This window comes from Patagioenas fasciata, chromosome 7 (assembly GCF_037038585.1).
Source record: "Patagioenas fasciata isolate bPatFas1 chromosome 7, bPatFas1.hap1, whole genome shotgun sequence".
Lineage (NCBI taxonomy): Eukaryota > Metazoa > Chordata > Aves > Columbiformes > Columbidae > Patagioenas > Patagioenas fasciata.
The window spans coordinates 38,431,854-38,450,172 of NC_092526.1; the positions used below are offsets into that span (position 1 = coordinate 38,431,854).

Consider the following 18,319-nt stretch of genomic DNA (forward strand, 5'->3'; position numbering starts at 1 on the left):
ATATGCGTGAACTTTGTCTTTCAAATTACTTAATTGTAGGTACACACGAAAATAATCTTCTCCGTGTACTAGCTTGTATTTTAAAAGATGCCTCTTCATGTTGCTTTTGACCTAGTTCATAACCTCGTCGGTAAATTAGTATTTACAGAAGTAAACCAACTAGCACGGTTTTGCATAATTGCTCTCCTTTATGGAAAACACCGAGCTTTAGCTGACTGAAGTTTTCTCCTTGACAAATACTGACGGAGTGGCCGAGGCGGCGCGGTCCGGGGCAGCTGCTGCCGGGGCTTTGCGTACCATTTCCAACGTTTGGTAATTCGCTGCCTACAGAAACCAACCCCCGGCCATGAGCACGGGACGGCTCACGGTCCCCCAGCGCCTGCAGCGGCGTACGGAACGGCACCGTGTACGGAGCACCCTCAGGGCGCCCAACCGTCCCTCAGGGCTCTCAACCGTCCCTCAGGGCACCCAACCGCCCCAACGGCCGGCGGCTGCCCCAGCGCTGCGGGGCCGTTGCCGCCCCCCGGGCGCTGGCCTCGGGCCCGGCGGGGCGGGGCGGGGCGGGGCGAGGTGCGGCCTGCGCGCCGGAAGTGAGTGGCGGGGGGAGCCCGAAGCGGCGGCGGGTGCTGGGGCGGGAGCGGCGTGGAGGGAGCGGCGTCTCAGCTGCCGGGCAGGGACGTGCTCCGGCGGCCGGGCGGAGGCGGTTCCGCGCTCGGCGGAAACAAGGAGTGGGGAAGGAAGGGAGCGGCGGTGGGAGCCGGTATCGCTGGCCACCATTAGCGGCGGTGGGAGAAGCAGCAGCAGCAGCAGCCGCGGGGGGCTGCAGGCGGAGCGGAGCCCGGGTGCCGCCGCCGGCAGCGAGCGGGAGCGTGCCCGCCGCCTCGCCCTTCTGTTCTGTGAGGGGTCGGCGCTGCCCGCCAGCCCGCCGGGGGCTTCCCCGGAGCCGGGGCGAGGTGAGTGTTGAATCCGCCTTCGTGTCGGTGTTTTGGGGGGCGGCGGTGGGCGACCCGGCGTGCGGCCGCGGGGCTGCGGCGGGCGGGGAGCGGCGTTTCCTGCCGCTTCCCCTCAGCCCGGTGGCGGGGCGGGGGCCCTGAGGGACCGCTGCGGCCGGGCGGGGACTACCGGGGCGACCGAGTGTTAGAGGGGCGAGCATTTACCAGCCAGGGGCTGTGCCTTGCGCCCCTCCGCGCCCCAAACATCACCGGGTGATTTTTTTCAAAACGGGCTTTGCAGTGCTGGGGACTGGTGGAGGGTTTTTGTGCGTGTGTGATCGCCTCGGCGGTTCCCGGTGCGAGGTGTGCCTTGGGAGAGGCTGGGGATGAGCCGGGGATGCGCCAGGGATCCAGACAATGTCAGCCTAGCTGAGTCTCCACCCTGTGGAGCTGCGGGCAGCCCAGCCTGTGCGACCCGGGGAACGGAACACGCTCAGATCCTCTCTCTTGAGGCAGAAAGGTCGGTTTGGATTGTTCGTTACAATGTTCGTTGGAAATACATTCATTCAAACAAAAAACTGATTTTTTTTTTTTTTGTTTGTTTTAAGCTCTTTAGCCATACGGCTTGCTGAGGACAGGCTGGTTAGTGAAGAGCTTCCCACCAAACAGGGCTGGTGTCTGCATTGGTTTTCGCGGGGGGAGAGTGGTTTATTATATTTTTTCGCACGGGGAAAATCATGGATGGTGGGAGGGAAAGGAGGAGTGTCTGTATACATGAGTGTCACATGACCTGTGCAAAATTCATATAGCTATACTTATTTTTCTCCTGCGTTAATGCTGGTTGCTTTAAGAAGGCAATGGCTTACCTGTTCATTTTGGAAGGTTTTCTTTCTTTTGGGTTTGTCATCTTGTGTGGTATCAGTCACCTGCACGTTCGGGCACTGTCTTTGCATGTTATCATTTTTATTAGTATTTCAAGGCTTTTTATGTTTTTACCTGGTTATAGGTATTCAGAAGGGGGCAAACATCAGTATGCATAGTATAATTCCTGTTTTATTAGAGGAGTACACATGCGCTCTGTTTCGCACAAGTAGACTATTTCATATAGCTAATATATTTATGTTACCATTCATGTGATTGAGGAATGGGGAGCTAACATTTTGTGAGACTGTAGAATCACACCCATTCAATTTTAAACAGATTATCTCTTTTTATCTGTTCCCACTCTGCTGTCTTACAGACAGAGACACGTTAATTTGTGAAGCACCTTTGAGCAGAAAAATGAGTTTATTGATGAATTTAGTTTTTTACTGAAACAGCATGTCTAAAACAGTAAATCTTTGTATTTTACTGTCTGTTTAATCAGCTTTTCTCTGCTAAGTTTCCTATTAAAATAGAGGAACAGAAAAATCATTTGCTAAATTATCTTTAAGAACAAAAGTATAAGTCATAAATTCTGTTTCTAGGGAATACTTTTCACCTGTGTTATATAAAGGTGTAGACATGTTCATATTTAATATGCTGATATCTTTCGTGGCTGGGTGTGGTGGATAGTGGGATACAGAGCTGTTTTTCTGCACCCCAGTTGGTAAGTGGTGTTTCGTGTCAGTGGGTGACACTCAAATTACCTTACAGAAATCCACATTGGGGAGGCTTTTTCTTTTATTGAAAAAGGATGTAAGTGGCACTAAGGAATTTATTTATTGCCGTCCTACAAATTTAATTTCCAGGTAGACATTTTCTTAGAATGGCTTGATTTTCAGACTCATATGACATGCAATGAAAAGTCCTTCTGCCACTATTTCTCTGACTCAGTATGGGATGACTGAGGGAAAAGTATTGCTAAGAGATGAGCCACAGTTCAGGAAAGTAAAGTACCTTAGCAGCTGTTAACCTCTGAAAAGAATATTAAAAAATAATGTGAAAAGGGACACTGACAAATTTTATATAGTCTTTTGAATCTACCTTCCCTGTGTAGTATCTTGAGACCGCTGCCTTCAGGCTTGAATTTAAAATAGCTTTTATTTCCAGGGGCATAATGCGTTGATATTAAGTGTTTCAAACTCCGTGTGTATTGCAACCTGTGCGTTTCTTAATGAGGGAAGCCATGGTACAGAGAACACCTGTTGGTTTAAGGGAGTGGATGACACAGCTGGGGTAAATTTTGTAGGTAATGGGTCAGTATGATTGATTTAAGAGACTTTATTTTTCCAGAGGTAGACTCAGTCTTCTGAGTATCAGAATATGTGGATATCACCTCAATTCTCCATTCCCCCAAACCACTGAAATTTTTTTAGCTGTAAAACTATTGTGTTGCTTCTTAATCTTGAATGTTGCAAGAATATGAACATGTGTTCCTTTATCTCTTCCTTCAGCATCAAGATTTTTAATAGGCTAGCTTTTCTAGTTAGAAATAGTTATTTCTTTTTGCTTTTAATTTAACATGTTTATACTGTATTAATCTGATCTTTACTGGTCATACCACTTACCTTCCTTCTTCAGGTGTTTTTCAGCCACTGTAGTGGGGTGATGGAAATCTGTCAAACTGGGACAGTGTTAAATCACAGAGAGTAAGCCAGTTAAGCAAATACTGAGAAGAATAGTGCTGAATATCCCAGCCATTAAATAATTTAGATCACATTCTTAATAGTAGAAAAATCCAAATCTCTTCTGTTATAAAGACAAAGGTTGCAAGATAGTCACACTGCCTTTTCTGTTACGTCAAACAACCGTTGTATTACTGAATTTTCAAGTAAAACTGAAATAATGTACTTCACATCTTCCCATTAACATCAGTGGATACTGAAGACCATGCTGATTAAATCTAGAACCTGTTACAGGCACTTACCCAAGCCGAAAATGTCCAACTTGTATTTCAACCCCCACCAATACACCGAACACCGATGGATGCTGCTTTTGTGATTTTGCACCTTCTAGCAATTGCAGAGAAAGGAAAAAATAGGTTGATTTACAGCTGAATCAGGCAATCTCAGATTAACAAGTCTTATAAAAGGGGCAATCCAGTTCTGTTTTATTACTTAAGTTTGATCATATGTGGAAATGATAGCATACTGTTGAATAGTCACACTTAATGCATTTCTATGTGGAATGTTAATTTTGTTTGAGAAAATATAACTGTTACAAAACCAAGGTTGTTGCATTGACTGAATCCTTTTGAGGATTCAAAAAATGTAACTGGCAGTCACAGACTTTGAGTGAGAACACACATTGAACATTCCACCTTTAGGAATGTCTACAAGATCAGGGGATTCCACTGAAGAAACTTGCTCTAAAATTGCCTGTTTTAATTGTTCTTCGGATTGGCAAGGGATTTCAGTTTCTCATTATTAATCTGCAAGCATTATCAGCACTTAAAAACTGTGTTCATTGAAAATGGCATATTACTTTCAAGAGGTTAATACTGGAAATAAGTAATAACTATCCAATTAAGCATATCAGTCCCTGTGAGAAAGACAAGTAGAATTCCTTGATGGTTCAGGTTGCTAATAATCATCCTCATACTTCAAAATCTTATAAAGAATAAGAAAAGTATCTGCAGCATACTTTATATGCAGCTCAATCTAGATACATTGGCTGATACTTTTTGACTTTTCAACGAGTTAAAGTCACTTCTCTGTTTTGTCCTATGTAGTAATTTTAATTATTTGATAGGACAGGCTTTAATGGAAGTGTTTAGTGTAAGATGTTATATAGAATAGAGCTTACTTTTTTTTTTTAATGCATCTGTTAATGAAAAACATTTGAAATGTCTTGTTCTGTGAGCTATCACTCTGTCAGGAATTGTGTGGAGGAAGATGACTGCACAATAATTTGAAACTGGCCCGAGATTAAATATTGGGTAAATTATTTTTTGCCATCTTATTTCATAAGGAGTTGGCTGAATTCTATAGTGAGGACTGGGCTACAGGAGTGAGGGCACAGGAAGAGGAATTAAAGAGCTACTATAAAAACAGTTATAACACATTTTATTCACAGAACATAATTTTTACTTGTTACTGTATTTCTAGTCTCAGAAATTCATCAGATTAATTTATACTGATGTAATTGGAAGGTGATTGAATCTTCATTGCCTCTGGTCTTTTTTTAGAAGACCAGCGTGTAACGTGAAAGCTTTTAAACAAAATACTATAGTGAGTCTGGTGAGGAAATTACACAGTAGCAAAACTTATGATATATTTGCAAATGGTAAACTGAGTAAGTATGATTCTCATCTTGTGTGCATATTATCTTTATCATCCGTTATTGAAATGTTAACACTGTATTGTTCTAATTGTTGTATTTGACATCTGCTGAAATGGTCTTGCACTGGGTAAGGGCGTTAATGCTCTGTCAGTGTGTTTAGAATAGCAGGTTGTGTTCATGTGTTAAAACAGAATGCTGTTCTGCTTAAGCTGTGCTCAGCACAGATCCCAACCACAATTAATTTTTGTAGGCTTTTTAAAGTTGTTGCCTTCATTGCTCTTCCAGGAAGAAGTAGTCTGCTCCCTACAGAAAAGCTGCAAGTAGAGCTTGTCTCTTTCCAGTGATACATAGTTTGACTTCCATCTTGATGCCAATTCTGTCATTTGTTACCACTTTTCTGCTTTAAGAACAGCCATCTTCAGCATAGAAAAGGCAGTTCATTCTGTGTGATCCTAGTCTTAGTGTCTTGGTTACAGAGTCCTGGTAAAAGCACTCCCCCAAACTAAACCTGGTGTTGAACAAGTAGTTTCTCCTTCTGCTCTCCTACTGTGATCTATCAGCGAATTGTGAAAAACTCTGCATATTCTTTGAGGAAGTATTGCAAACTCTTCTAGGATTACTCTCTGCAAAATTTTAGTTGATTTTCTGAAATCCAGTTAGTCATCATAAAGCAAAAATGTTTTCAGAAGTGTCCAAAAGACTTAATTACTATCCTTACAGAAACTCTAATTGGTAAATTTGCATCATCTGCTTGTAAAATTGGAATTTGAAGCCTATGTCATTAAGTAGCGCAAATAATGAATATGTAGTGTGCATTGATGATAAAATACTCCTGTCTCAAACAGTTGAATTCTTACTCTGGTATCACCTTTGCAGTTAAATCCCTTCAATATGTGTTATAAAATTGCCTGCTAAGTGCAGCATTAAGTTGAGTGAGTTACTGCATACTGTGAAAAATGCTGCCTTTATAACATAAAATTCATAAAGGGTTTTTTGGTATGGAATTTAATTCTTTTTGGAACTTACAGGTAGTGCTAAGACAGTTTTTCCCCAACTGTGTTGTTTCAATGAGTGATGAAAAAAATGTTGTTGTTGTTGTTTTTTTTAATGTCTCTGGACGTCTTTTAAATAATTTAATTGATTATTATGATGAAATATCTCTTTGTGTAAAATGCTTATTTGATTGGTTTAGTCACTAAGAAAGTATACTGAAGCTATGTTTGACAGATTTTCCCCTCCGTCAAAAGGCTTATAGATTTGTAGTGGTACTCTTATGTTTAACTCCGTGAAGTTGCTGAACTGATCCTTGTGATACATCATTCTTGAAAAAACAAATGTTCAGAAGGAAACAGCGTGTGTACACGCTTGCTGGCTTTCCTTCTTTTTCCATCTCTTCGTGATGAGATGTCACTGATGGACTTTGCTGTAGATGTTACAGAAGATAGCATTAGCAAAACAAATGAGCAGGTTCTTTGGAGGAAGTTGCTCCGTGTGTTGTTTATAAACTGGTTAAAGTCATGAATCCCTGTACAGATGCATTTGCTATGTCTGGAGTTGCTGCAGGTTTGCAGTTCTCCCTACTTGCATCTCTGACAGTACTGATCCAGCCTCAAGAGCTGCATGTTCTGCTCAGTGTTTTTTCTAGTAGGTCTCTTAATGAAATGATATTAATAAGAACTAAGAAGCAGCAACTGAGATTAGAGACAGCATTTTTTTTTCCTTATGCTTTTCTTGATGGAGATATCCTTTCGGTCTTATGTAGTCTTAGTGATCACTAAACTGTTGTGTCAAAGATAGTCTGAAAAAGAAGAGAGTGGTGAGATTTAATCCACATAAGTTCTGTGATGCAGTTAACAGCATGATCCACAACATGCTGGATTGGTAAGATTGAAGGGGTGATGAGGTGCAGTCAAAGGTTCTACATTTGGGGAGATGCTAAGAGGTGAAGAAAAGCTACATCCTTGTATACACCTTCCTAGACCATGGTTATATAGTTTTGCAAAATTAAAGGTTCTTTTATCTCTGGGATGTAAAAGCATTTTTAAAAATAAAGACAAACTATGCTACTTGGATCTTTTGAGTATTAAAAGGCATCTGTCTGAGGTTTCAGAGTCTGTTGTAAGAAATACTTTGCACTGTGATGTTGTAAATGAATTCATTATCATATCCAGATGATAATGTTATCTATATTTATTTTAAGTAAGCTGATTTGCAAATCTAAGGTGGGTTCTAGCTCAATATTGAAAACAGTAAGTTTGCAAGATACTTTTGAACATCTCATGAATGAGATCAATTTTTGCAGCTTAATGGTGATCTTCTGAAGGTGAAATTGTCATGGGAAACTTACTTGTTTTGCAGAAATACTATACTTGCATACTAGTTGCCTTAATTTTAGTCCTGTGTTTTTTCTGCTTTGTATCTGAGCTCATTGCTTGTTTCTCTTCTCTGTGGTTTAGAACAAGAAGTATTGAATTAGGTGGGAAGAGAAGTACTCTCTAACAAATGTGAAACCATTTTATTATGACTATGACAGTGTTCCCTCAGGTTTTCTCATGTTATTGGCTGGAAATACACAAAGATATAAAGTTTTAAATTTGTGTTAACTCTGAAACTCTGTGTCTTCAGGGACAAGACACCCTATGTGAAGTAAATGGCAATATCCAATTTAGCTTCCTTCAGAAGCAAGAACGACGTTCACCACTTAGGGAGGTTCCTCATAATTGTTTTGTGGGAGGTACATCACTGATGGATTGTGTCTGGACTTAAAGCCTCAGTCTTTGGTATTGAACTGTTGACTGTTCTAGGCAGTTTCCCAGTCATATATTGTAGCTTTCAATTTGATTCTGACTTGCCTAGTTCGTGCCTGTATAGCGATGAGGCATCTTGCATAGATTTTTGATTCCATGCCAGAAGCCAAGCATTCCAAAGTCTCTTTATTTATCGTTAGTAATTTTGCTTCCTGCTTTTCTCCTTGCTAGAAGAATTGCTGTGATCTTGTTGTGCCATTGAAAACTGAGTTAATCATTGTTGGAATCTGTTTTCTTTTAATATGCTAATGCAAGTTTGGACTTCTCAGGTGTCTGTAATCATCCTTCTTCACAGCTGATTGAAGACCTGTTACACAAATGCATTTTACAGTGCGTTAAAAAAAGAAATAAAAATCCCATAGTGAAAACACTCCTTAAGTGGTTCTGAGCCTTTAAAAGAAAATGCCTTATAGACCTGTTCTCCAAGGCCTCCTTAGAATTACAACTGGTGAGAGGGGTCAAGGACAGCAAGAAGAACTTTTTCAAATACATAGCAGATAAAACTAATACCAGAGGCAATGTAGGCCCACTGATGAATGAGGTGGGTGCCCTGGTGGCAGAAGACACAGAGAAGGCAGAATTGCTGAATGCCGCCTTTGTCTCTGTCTGCTCTGTTGGAGGCTGTCCTGGGGAACCCTGTACACCTGAGACCCCGGATGAAGCCAGGTTAATGGAGGAGTTTGCTTTAGTCGATGAGGACTGGGTTAGGGAACAATTAAATAGTCTGGACATCCATAAATCCATGGGTCCAGATGGGATGCATCCGCGGGTGCTGAGGGAGCTGGCTGAAGTCATTGCTAGACCGCTATCCATCATTTTTGCCAAGTCTTGGGAAACGGGAGAGGTGCCCGAGGATTGGAGGAAAGCAAATGTCACTGCAGTCTTTAAAAAGGGCAAGAAGGAGGACCCGGGTAATTATAGACCGGTCAGCCTCACCTCTGTCCCTGGGAGAGTAATGGAACAGCTTATCCTTGGTGTCATCTCAAGGCATATCAGGGATAAGAGGGTCATTAGGGGCAGTCAGCATGGCTTTACCAAGGGTAAGTTATGCTTGACCAACCTCATAGCCTTTTATGAGAATGCAACAAGGTGGATGGATGATGGCAGAGTGGTGGATGTGGTCTACCTTGACTTCAGTAAAGCCTTTGACACAGTCCCTCACAGCATCCTCACAGCTAAATTGAGGAGGTGTGGTCTAGACAATAGAGTAGTGAGGTGGGTTGCAAACTGGCTTAAAGAGAGAAGCCAGAGAGTGGTGGTCAATGGTGCGGAGTCCAGTTGGAGGCCTGGATCTAGTGGAGTGCCTCAGGGGTCAGTACTGGGGCCAGTATTATTCAATATATTCATTAACGATTTAAACGAGGGAATTGAGTGTACTATCAGCAAGTTTGCTGATGACACTAAGCTGGGAGGAGTGGCTGACATGCCAGAGGCTGTGCTGCCATCCAGAGGCATGGACAGGCTGGAGAGTTGGGCGGGGAATAACCTGATGGAATTTAACAAGGGAAAGTGTAGAGTCCTGCATCTGGGCAGGAACAACCCCAGGTTCCAGTATAGTTTGGGGAATGACCTATTAGAGAGCAGTGTAGGGGAAAGGGACCTGGGGGTCCTGGTGGACAACAGGATGACCATGAGCCAGCACTGGGCCCTTGTGGCCAGGAAGGCTAATGGCATCCTGGGGTGTATTACAAGGGGGGTGGTCAGTAGATCGAGAGAGGTCCTCCTTCCCCTCTACTCCGCCCTGGTGAGACCCCATCTGGAATATTGTGTCCAGTTCTGGGCCCCTCAGTTCAAGAAGGACAGGGAACTGCTGGAGAGGGTCCAGCGTAGGGCAACAAAGATGATTAAGGGAGTGGAGCATCTCCCTTATGAAGAAAGGCTGAGGGAGCTGGGGCTCTTTATTTTGGAGGAGACTGAGGGGTGACCTTATTAATGTTTATAAATATATAAATGGTGAGTGCCATGAGGATGGAGTCAGGCTCTTCTCAGTGGCAAACAATGATAGGACAAGGGGCAATGGGATCAAGCTGGAACACAAGAGGTTCCACTTAAATTTGAGAAAGAACTTCTTCTCAGTGAGGGTAACAGAGCACTGGAACAGGCTGCCCAGGGAGGTTGTGGAGTCTCCTTCCCTGGAGACATTCAAAGCCCGCCTGGACACATTCCTGTGTGACCTCACCTAGGCGTTCCTGCTCCAGCAGGGGGATTGGACTAGATGATCTTTTGAGGTCCCTTCCAATCCCAAACATACTGTGATACTGTGGAGTTGCCACTTATCTCTTTAATGCATGACTTAAGAAAATGACCTTTTACTTGGACATGTAGTTCTGAGTGAATTTGATAGAAACCTGGATGATTGCATGCTATTGCATGCTGTTCCTGGAAAGGCACTCTGCATGTTTGTTGTGTTACATCAATGACCAACAATTCTAGTAGCTTGGATTTTAGTTAATAGCAGTCGTGTCTGAGGGCTTAAAATAAGCTCTTGTATCCATTAAATAGTGGCATTTTATTTAGGGGGGAGGGAAAGCTGGTAGTTTTCACTTATGGTAGCTTTGCAAGATAGTAACACTGACTATAACTTGGGAATTCCTTTGGCCATCTCTGAGCATATCAGGAGAACAACTCTGCCTGAAGCTGGATAACAGAAGGTCACTTTTTATATCACCTCTATCCAGCTGTGTCTATCAATAAGTAACTTAGTGATATCTTATGATCGGTTCTGTGAAACTGAAATGCTGTTTGCCAGGTTGATGTGAATACCAACAATAAATTCCTGTCCAGAGAGGGGGGAAGGGAATTGCTTTCCTAAAGAAATGTTTAGTTCTTCTGATTTAGAGACCTCAAAGATTCTTTCTAAGCAGCATAGCAGAAGTGAGAAGTCTCATTTTCAGCGATTCGATGGAAGGAAAAGGAGGGCCTCATAGAAAAGCGTGAATGTTGTCTCCCCTTCTGGCAGCTGACAGAGCGGAAAATTGAAGCAATAGGGAAATGAGTGAAATTTTTAGGACGAACCACATATCCACGTCACAGCACTTAAAGAGAAGCCTGCAGTGTCTTGTGAAGACTGCTCTGTATTAACAAAACTCCAGTTGATATTGCAGCATACAGCTTAACCTTTTGTGCTTGCTGTCCTAGTTAGTGAAAATTGCAGACTTTCTTGTTAAAACAAACCCCCAAAAGATCCTACTCAAGTGCTTGTGATTATCTTGAATGAAACTTTGTTTTGATATTGTTTATTCCTGTTTAACTTGAATCTGTGCAAAAACTTCAGAAGGTCCTCAAAACCAACAATTTTGTAAAAAGCCCCTGTAATTAGTTATTACTTTGGAATGAAAAATCTTAAATTATCTTTTTTGAACTGAAATGGAATATTCCTGGAATGACTGTCATGCGTTGTGGGGTTGAAAGTCCACTGTAGAGCAAACAAAGCATTTTCAGACTGTGTGCTTTCAACGTCAGTGGTGTTTCACTTCTGAAATGTGATGACTCGGACATCTATCTTTTTGAAAAGAGGCGTCAATCTTCATTCTTCTGAAGTACCAGGTCATTAATATAGTTACAGGCACTATGTAGGAACTTAGCTTGGGTAGACGGTTGAGCCCAAAGTTTGGGGAATGATTTTGTGTGTCTTTTTCTGGGCCTAAATCCTTCAGAAGTATATTAGGTTTGTGTGGCCTTTAAATTTAAAATACAATGGAGGAAAAAACATTCCCGCTTGACACAAATTACTTTGGTTTAATGTACAGTCTGTGTGCTATTAATATCAGGAGAAGAGTTTAAATTGAACTGGCCTAAAGACTGATCTGAGTGCAGTAGATAAGGCATGTTATTGTATTATATGTGACTTTTAATTATTCCTTGTATCTAGTACCCTCCAATGATTAATTCACTAATTGTTGTGAAATGTGTTCTTTCTTATTTCGAAGATGACAACACAAATTGCTGTGTACCTGTATAATGTGACCATGGACCAACCCCATATCTTTATATATTGTAAAGAAAAAGGTGCATGAGCATTTGAGAAATGAGAAGTGAACCTGGAAAGAGCAATAAAATAAGTCTAAAGTGTTTGTAAAAGAGGAGAGTGTGCTTTGAAACAATGTCTTTCTAAGACTTTATTTAGTTTCTTGATTTTTGTAAAGCGTAATAAACCACCTGCCTTCTGAGCTTGGATTCCACCTCTCAGTTTTATTCAGTCTTGAAGGTACACAGTCTTCATTTTGTTTAAAATGTCCCTCATCTGAAACTATAAGGCCAGAACGTTCAAGTTTTCTGTATTTATGCTCATTATTAACTTTCTGAGATAGGGTTAGTCTGGCATTCTCTTTGATGCAACCCTTGACAGGCTGTGAGCATTTGAGAGCTTTCCTATATACTTGATTTCATGAAACATGATAAAATATTACAAGGTATTGATACAGTGTAGTACATTGCTCCAGTTAAAGCTGCCTAAATGTTTATTTTTCTGCTTTAGAGTGAGGTGAAAAGCAAGGAAAAGGTCCAGTTGTTCTCTTATGAAAATGTTAAGTTGCAGCTGACCTTACGTTGTCTAAATTCTTTTTGCTTTCCAGTATAGACTTAAATATTTGGGTTTACAACTGCACATTCTTTCACTATGTTACATTGTGCCATAGGAGTTGAGAAGGCATAGCGTACTGATAAATTCAGCAGCTGCTGCTTCATTCCTAAAATGACTTTTGCTGGATTGCTTTCCTTAAAATGGGTATTGTAGCATGATTCAGGCAGTATTATTCATAGGAATGGGAAACTAACATATATTCAGAAGTGGCACTTTCTTTGTTTTTGCAGTGTGATTCAAAATATCGTATTGTATCTGGATACTGTATATAAAGTATTCATCTGAAATCATCACCTTTTGTCATGTCTATTTATTGCAAGACAGTCAGATTGAAGTATGAAACCTTTTGGAGTATAGTGACAGCCATTGTTCAAAACAGTGGTATGTAGGATATGAATTTTCAGGGGTCTTTTAATAGAATTTGGAATACATAGATGGTTAAGCAGTTAAAATGTTATATTATTCACTTTTTGAAGAGAAAATTGACTCATTGTGAATTACTGTAGTGCTGTGATAGTAATCTGTTAGTCTAAAGAATACTGCTTTTTGGTGGGATTCAAGGTCCAGTAAAAGAAGACCTTAGTTTACTTAATATTTCTTTCGTAATTTCTGAAGTTCTGCTTGCATCTATAATGTGATTAGTAACTTTTCAAGGGGGAAATAAGAGAGATAGCAGCAGTCTGGTCCTGTGTTGTGTCAATATGGCTTGAGACTTGTATTTCAAAACTAGTGATGATCTTCCTGTCCTTAGGTGTGCATGCGGTAGCCTGGTGTTGAATGGAATACAGACTGACAACTGTAGTTTTATTATTTTGTTGCCACAATGCTTAATGTATTTTTTTACACCATGTTTGGAAAATGTGCTGTAGCAATGATCATTTTCATCTTTCCAAAGATGATCAACATAGGCACTGAAATGATATCTCTGACTCTGCATTTTGTAAAAAATTGATTTGTGCCCTCTCAGTATTGCTGACCTTTATAGTGTCTCGAGGAATACAACATTATTTAAAAAGAGGAAGCTAGGTCTGCCACAGAGCAATCATTATATTATGGATTAAATGCTATCCTTGTCGTCTTTGAACCGCACTTTTTCTGCTGTCTTGTAATATGCACAATTCTTTTCTTCAGACAGTCTTCTAGTTTTCTAGGTAAGTTGCAGACAACGTAGTTTAGAAAGTTGTATGTTTAGCTAGTTTGTTTCCTTTCAGGTATTGGTTTTGAAATGTTTGTGTCTGCTGTGCTGCTTGATTTGAGACTGGATTGGTAAAAAAATCCTTTTTTCTGTGCTCAGTTCCTTTCTGTACTTGGGCTTAAGTTTGTGTGTGTGCTTTTAAATTTTGTTGTCTAGAGTTGCCCTGTGGGAGGTAATATGTCCGCCGAGAACCGGACAGAATATTGTTCTTGGTGTTCCGCATCTCAAAATGCACCTGAGGGGAGGTTGGGTAGTATAATTAGCTATGCTGGTCCTGTACTTTCTGTGTATTCTCAGCTGGGAGAAATTCTGTAGCTGATTCTTTAGATGGTGCACAAGAACGGAAAAAGGGGATGCAAACTTGCTTTCTGTGACTTGCTTTCATTTTAAGAAGTATAAACAGTCAAGAATAATGGAGCTGGAAAGAGGTACTATTAGAATTAACCTTACTACTTAGCACAGAAGGCTGTGAATGATCCCGTGGATGTATTGCACTTTTAGTTGTTTTCCTCTGAGAGAAGTTTGTGACATCAATTGAAATGTTGAGACCAGGAATAAACAAGATCTTCAGGCGTATCTGTTTTGGTTTGGTTTTTTTAACAGGTATTTGTTCATAAATTATGTTGTGGTGTGTGTTCAGACTTGTGATTGAGCTGTTTCATCTCCAGATCGCAAAAGTGGTTGCACGGAATGGACAGAGGCACAGAAATAGTGCTGCCAGCCAGGCCTGGATTCCTGGTAGCCATTTTCAGCGGCATCGCCCTGGACCATAGCCAGTGAGTTCCCTTAATCAGTGTGGAGGTCCACTGGCAGCTCTGACAGAACAGCTGCCACTGATGTTACAGCATACAAGCACCTACCTGTTGAGTCATTCCCTGCTGATAGTTCCAGCTACTGTCCAGGAAATATTGAATTTTGGCTAGTTTCTTGACTAAAATTTCCAAATGCACCTTGATGACCGCTCTTTTGAAGAGTGGTTATGACACTAACTTTGCACTGATTCCGGTTTTGTCAGGCTTTTGGCTACACTGCTGTGTATTCAGGCAATATCAGAGTGTGAAGTTAAGATTTTAGAATACTGTTAAACGATAAAAGGAGAGTAAAACCACTCATATCTTCAGCTTTCTCTAAGTTCAGTAAAACTGAATTGTTTGTATGACTTCAATATGATGGGAAAATTGCCCAAGTAATTGCTTCCTTATTTATTCTATGTATCATCCTTCAAAGTGTGGTGCAGGATTTCTGTCAAATGTAAAAGAGCATTTTCAACAGAATGCCAAATCTAGCTGCATACAAGCAGAAGTTGCTTCAGCTTCACCAGTACAATTTAAAACCTACCTTGTGTATAAGTAATTTAATTAAAAAAAAACCCAACCCAACCCCAAAACCTAACTACACGAACTATGTTCTAAAGACTTACTTATTGAGACTTAAGTATTTGAAGACTCTTAGTAATGGATTATGTTGGTAATACTACCTGCCTCTAGTCTAGTGCTTTTTATGAGCAAGTCAGCAAAAACTATACTGGTATAAATAAAAGTATTTTCCTTTCTGACCTCTCTAATACAGTCGCAACCAGAAGGCGATAGCAGTGAGTGTGAGGAATCCATCCATGCTCCACGTGACCAGCAGTGTTTAGTGTTGCAACAACAGCAGTGTGTGGAAATCTTTCCCATCTTTCTTCCACTGACTTTTGAGCTCATTTTTCTTTTTCCTGCAGAAGGCGGACTTTTCTCATTTGTTTTTTTTAACTGGAGAAGGGGTGGGGGGGGTCTCATGGTTGTGGTGTTGTTTGTGGACACAACTTGACCATGCTTCTTGTGAATGAAAAAGGAGAAAGAAAAATTATTTTTTTTTTTTTAAAGCATAGGTAATGATTTAATAATAAGAGCTGTAAAACCTCATATTTTAGATGGAATGACATCTCTAATTCTGAATGATAAAGATGGATGAAGTCCATCACCTTTATAGATTTCAAGACCTCCAAAGAAGCAGCTCAGTTTCATTTCAGTGTTTCACTCCTGCTGATGGAAACAGGTATACGGTACTATCAAATGCAATTTTGCTTTACAGCCTGGACATGGCTCCTGACAGAGATTATTCATAAATAAGTATAAATAAGGAGTTTAATTAGCTTATAATTACAAAAATATGTATCTTTATTGCACTGATGTGTTGGGATGCAGGGAGAATGTGCAAAAGAACTCCCACTGGAATGAAATTTATAATTCTGCAAAAATTCTTTCCTTTTTTGAATTGTAAACTTGTTCTGATTTATCGCAAGCCGGCCCTTGAAGGTATTGCAGGCTGTAGCTTCTATCAGCAAAACTTTATAAATCCTTTGGAAAGGTGATAGGAAGAAGTTGCCAGCAAGACGTAAACCTGAATGGGCATTTAGAGGTCTGAAGGAGGATAGAAAACCAATAAAAGTCATGAAATAATTTATTTTTAAGTTTCATTGTATATCCTTTCATGGTGCTGCTTTTTTTTTTGTTTGATTCAGCTTGAGATAGCTAAGATTCAAGCGTAATCATATTTCCTACAAAAACTGATACTAAAAAAATTGTCCAGCCAACTCCCACCTCACTGTTAGCAATTTGAGGAAATGAGACTGTAGGTAATGGAATGTTCTACAAACTTCTGCATCTGCATAAGCTTTTTATAGTGCAATAGACAAACACAACTCGGAAATGAATTAAGAGACTTGTTTTAATGTGGCTTTTAAACTGGTCGCTGTCACCTACATGTTTAAAAAGCTAGTTTTGCTACTTTGTGGCTCATTATGGCTACAGCAAATTAATGCAGAGCAGTTATTCCTTGCCAACCCTTGTCCTTAATAAGATGTGAATGTGGTGCAAGTAATTACCATTTCTAGTGTCACAAATTACATTCCTTATAGAGTGTGGTCAACTCAACTCCTTTAGCAGTAAAAATAGTCATTGTGGAACACATTCCACTTTTAGTGTCATATTCTGTAGTTTATTCATCGGGTTCAATCCCTGTAGAGGTCTTTATACCAAGGAAGATACTTATGAGGAAACAAAAATAATTGTTCTTTTAGAATGTTCAGAAAAAAACTTCACTCCGAGGCTTGCCAAATTGTTACACAGCTGTTAAGATGATATAATGGTTTTTTGTTTGAGGTTGCAAATATGAACTTCCTCCTGCATTTACAATTAATGTAGCTATATGCAGAATTTGTGATAAATTTATTCCAAATTTCTGTTGAGAGAAAGTACCTACTAAATTCTTACAAACTTCAACATGCACTTTATATTTGCTTATGAAATGGGGGAGCTGATTTTCTGTGAACTAGATATAACCTCCTCCCCTAGTCCTGCCAAAAGAATGTATGTGCAGAATAAGAGTTTGTCCTGGTTTTATATGGCAGAAAAGTATTAATCTGTGAGAATTCATGCCCTTAATTCTGAGAGGAGTTGACTATGGTTAAGTTGCAATAGACCATCGGTAGTCAGACTTCAGAAACAGGCTCAGAGTGGACAGTAGGCTCTGTTGTGTTTCTGTACGCCAGGTATTCCTGCATTTCTTGTGAGCCATATTTCCTGCTGCTTTCCAGATCTTAATGGAGGAAATGACAGCACTGGCCACCAGCCCTGTGGACACAGGCTTAAGTATTTTGGAAAGGAACTGACACGGGCTGCGATGATACTGTACTCAGAGGTTAGTATTTTGTCTTAGGAAGGGCGGCTCTTTGAGTGTGATGCAAATTCAGTATAGGGTCAGTTTTAGCCTTGTTTTTCTAGTTAATTTTTAATGCTTAAAAAATCATGTAGTTCCTTTCATACGAGGACATGAATTTTTATATTTTGTAGGAAAAAAACTGAGGTAGTGTGTGTTGATAATAAAGTAATGCATCTATAATAGGTTTGGGTTTTTTAACTATTCTACAGTATCAATGGTTGTTTTTCTCTATTTAAACAATAATTTTGTAGTATTACTTTTGTAGCATGGAAAGTTGAAGGAGTTGAAGTATCTGCCTAGTGAAGTCTTCTTGCAAAGTTTTCCGTTTTTCCACTGAATTCAGGAAAGAATGAGCCTTGATGGCTTCTGATATTAAGAGATCATGGCAAAAAGAGGCATAAACGTTTTTTTCTTGACAAACTGTTGTTTACATGATGTTTAATAAACTTTGTGGGTTTGCTGTTGTCGGAGGGTGTAGGGAGGCAACTAGGAAAGCTAAGGCCTCCCTAGAATTAAAGCTGGCGAGAGTGGTCAAGGACAACGGGAAGAGCTTTTTCCAATATGTGGCAGATAAAACTAAGACCAGAGGCAATGTAGGCCCACTGATGAACGAGGTGGGTGCCCTGGTGACAGAAGACACAGAGAAGGCAGAGTTACTGAATGCTTCTTTGTCTACTCTGCCGGAGGCTGTCCTGAGGAGCCCCGTGCCGCTGAGGCCTCAGAGGAAGGCAGGACAGTGGAGGAGTTTGCCTGGGTTGATGAGGACTGGGTTAGGGAGCAGTTAGGCAATCTGGACATCCATAAATCCATGGGTCCGGATGGGATGCACCCGCGGGTGCTGAGGGAGCTGGCTGAGGTCATTGCTGGACCGCTCTCCATCATCTTTGCCAAGTCTTGG

At 40.7% G+C, this 18,319-nt stretch overlaps 1 protein-coding gene across 5 annotated transcripts in view; it reads left to right on the forward strand.

Moving 5' to 3' along the window:
* Positions 1-610: 610 nt before the first annotated feature.
* The window catches only part of RAPH1 (Ras association (RalGDS/AF-6) and pleckstrin homology domains 1), a 91,592-nt gene continuing 73,883 nt past the window's right edge, over positions 611-18,319 (forward strand). For 4 of the 5 annotated variants that reach the window (XM_071811473.1, XM_071811472.1, XM_065840450.2 and 1 more), the window contains exon 1: positions 611-953. The gene's annotated coding sequence lies outside the window, so the exon portion shown is untranslated. The remainder of the gene's footprint in view (positions 954-18,319) is intronic. The other variant, XM_071811475.1, reaches the window with a different exon arrangement.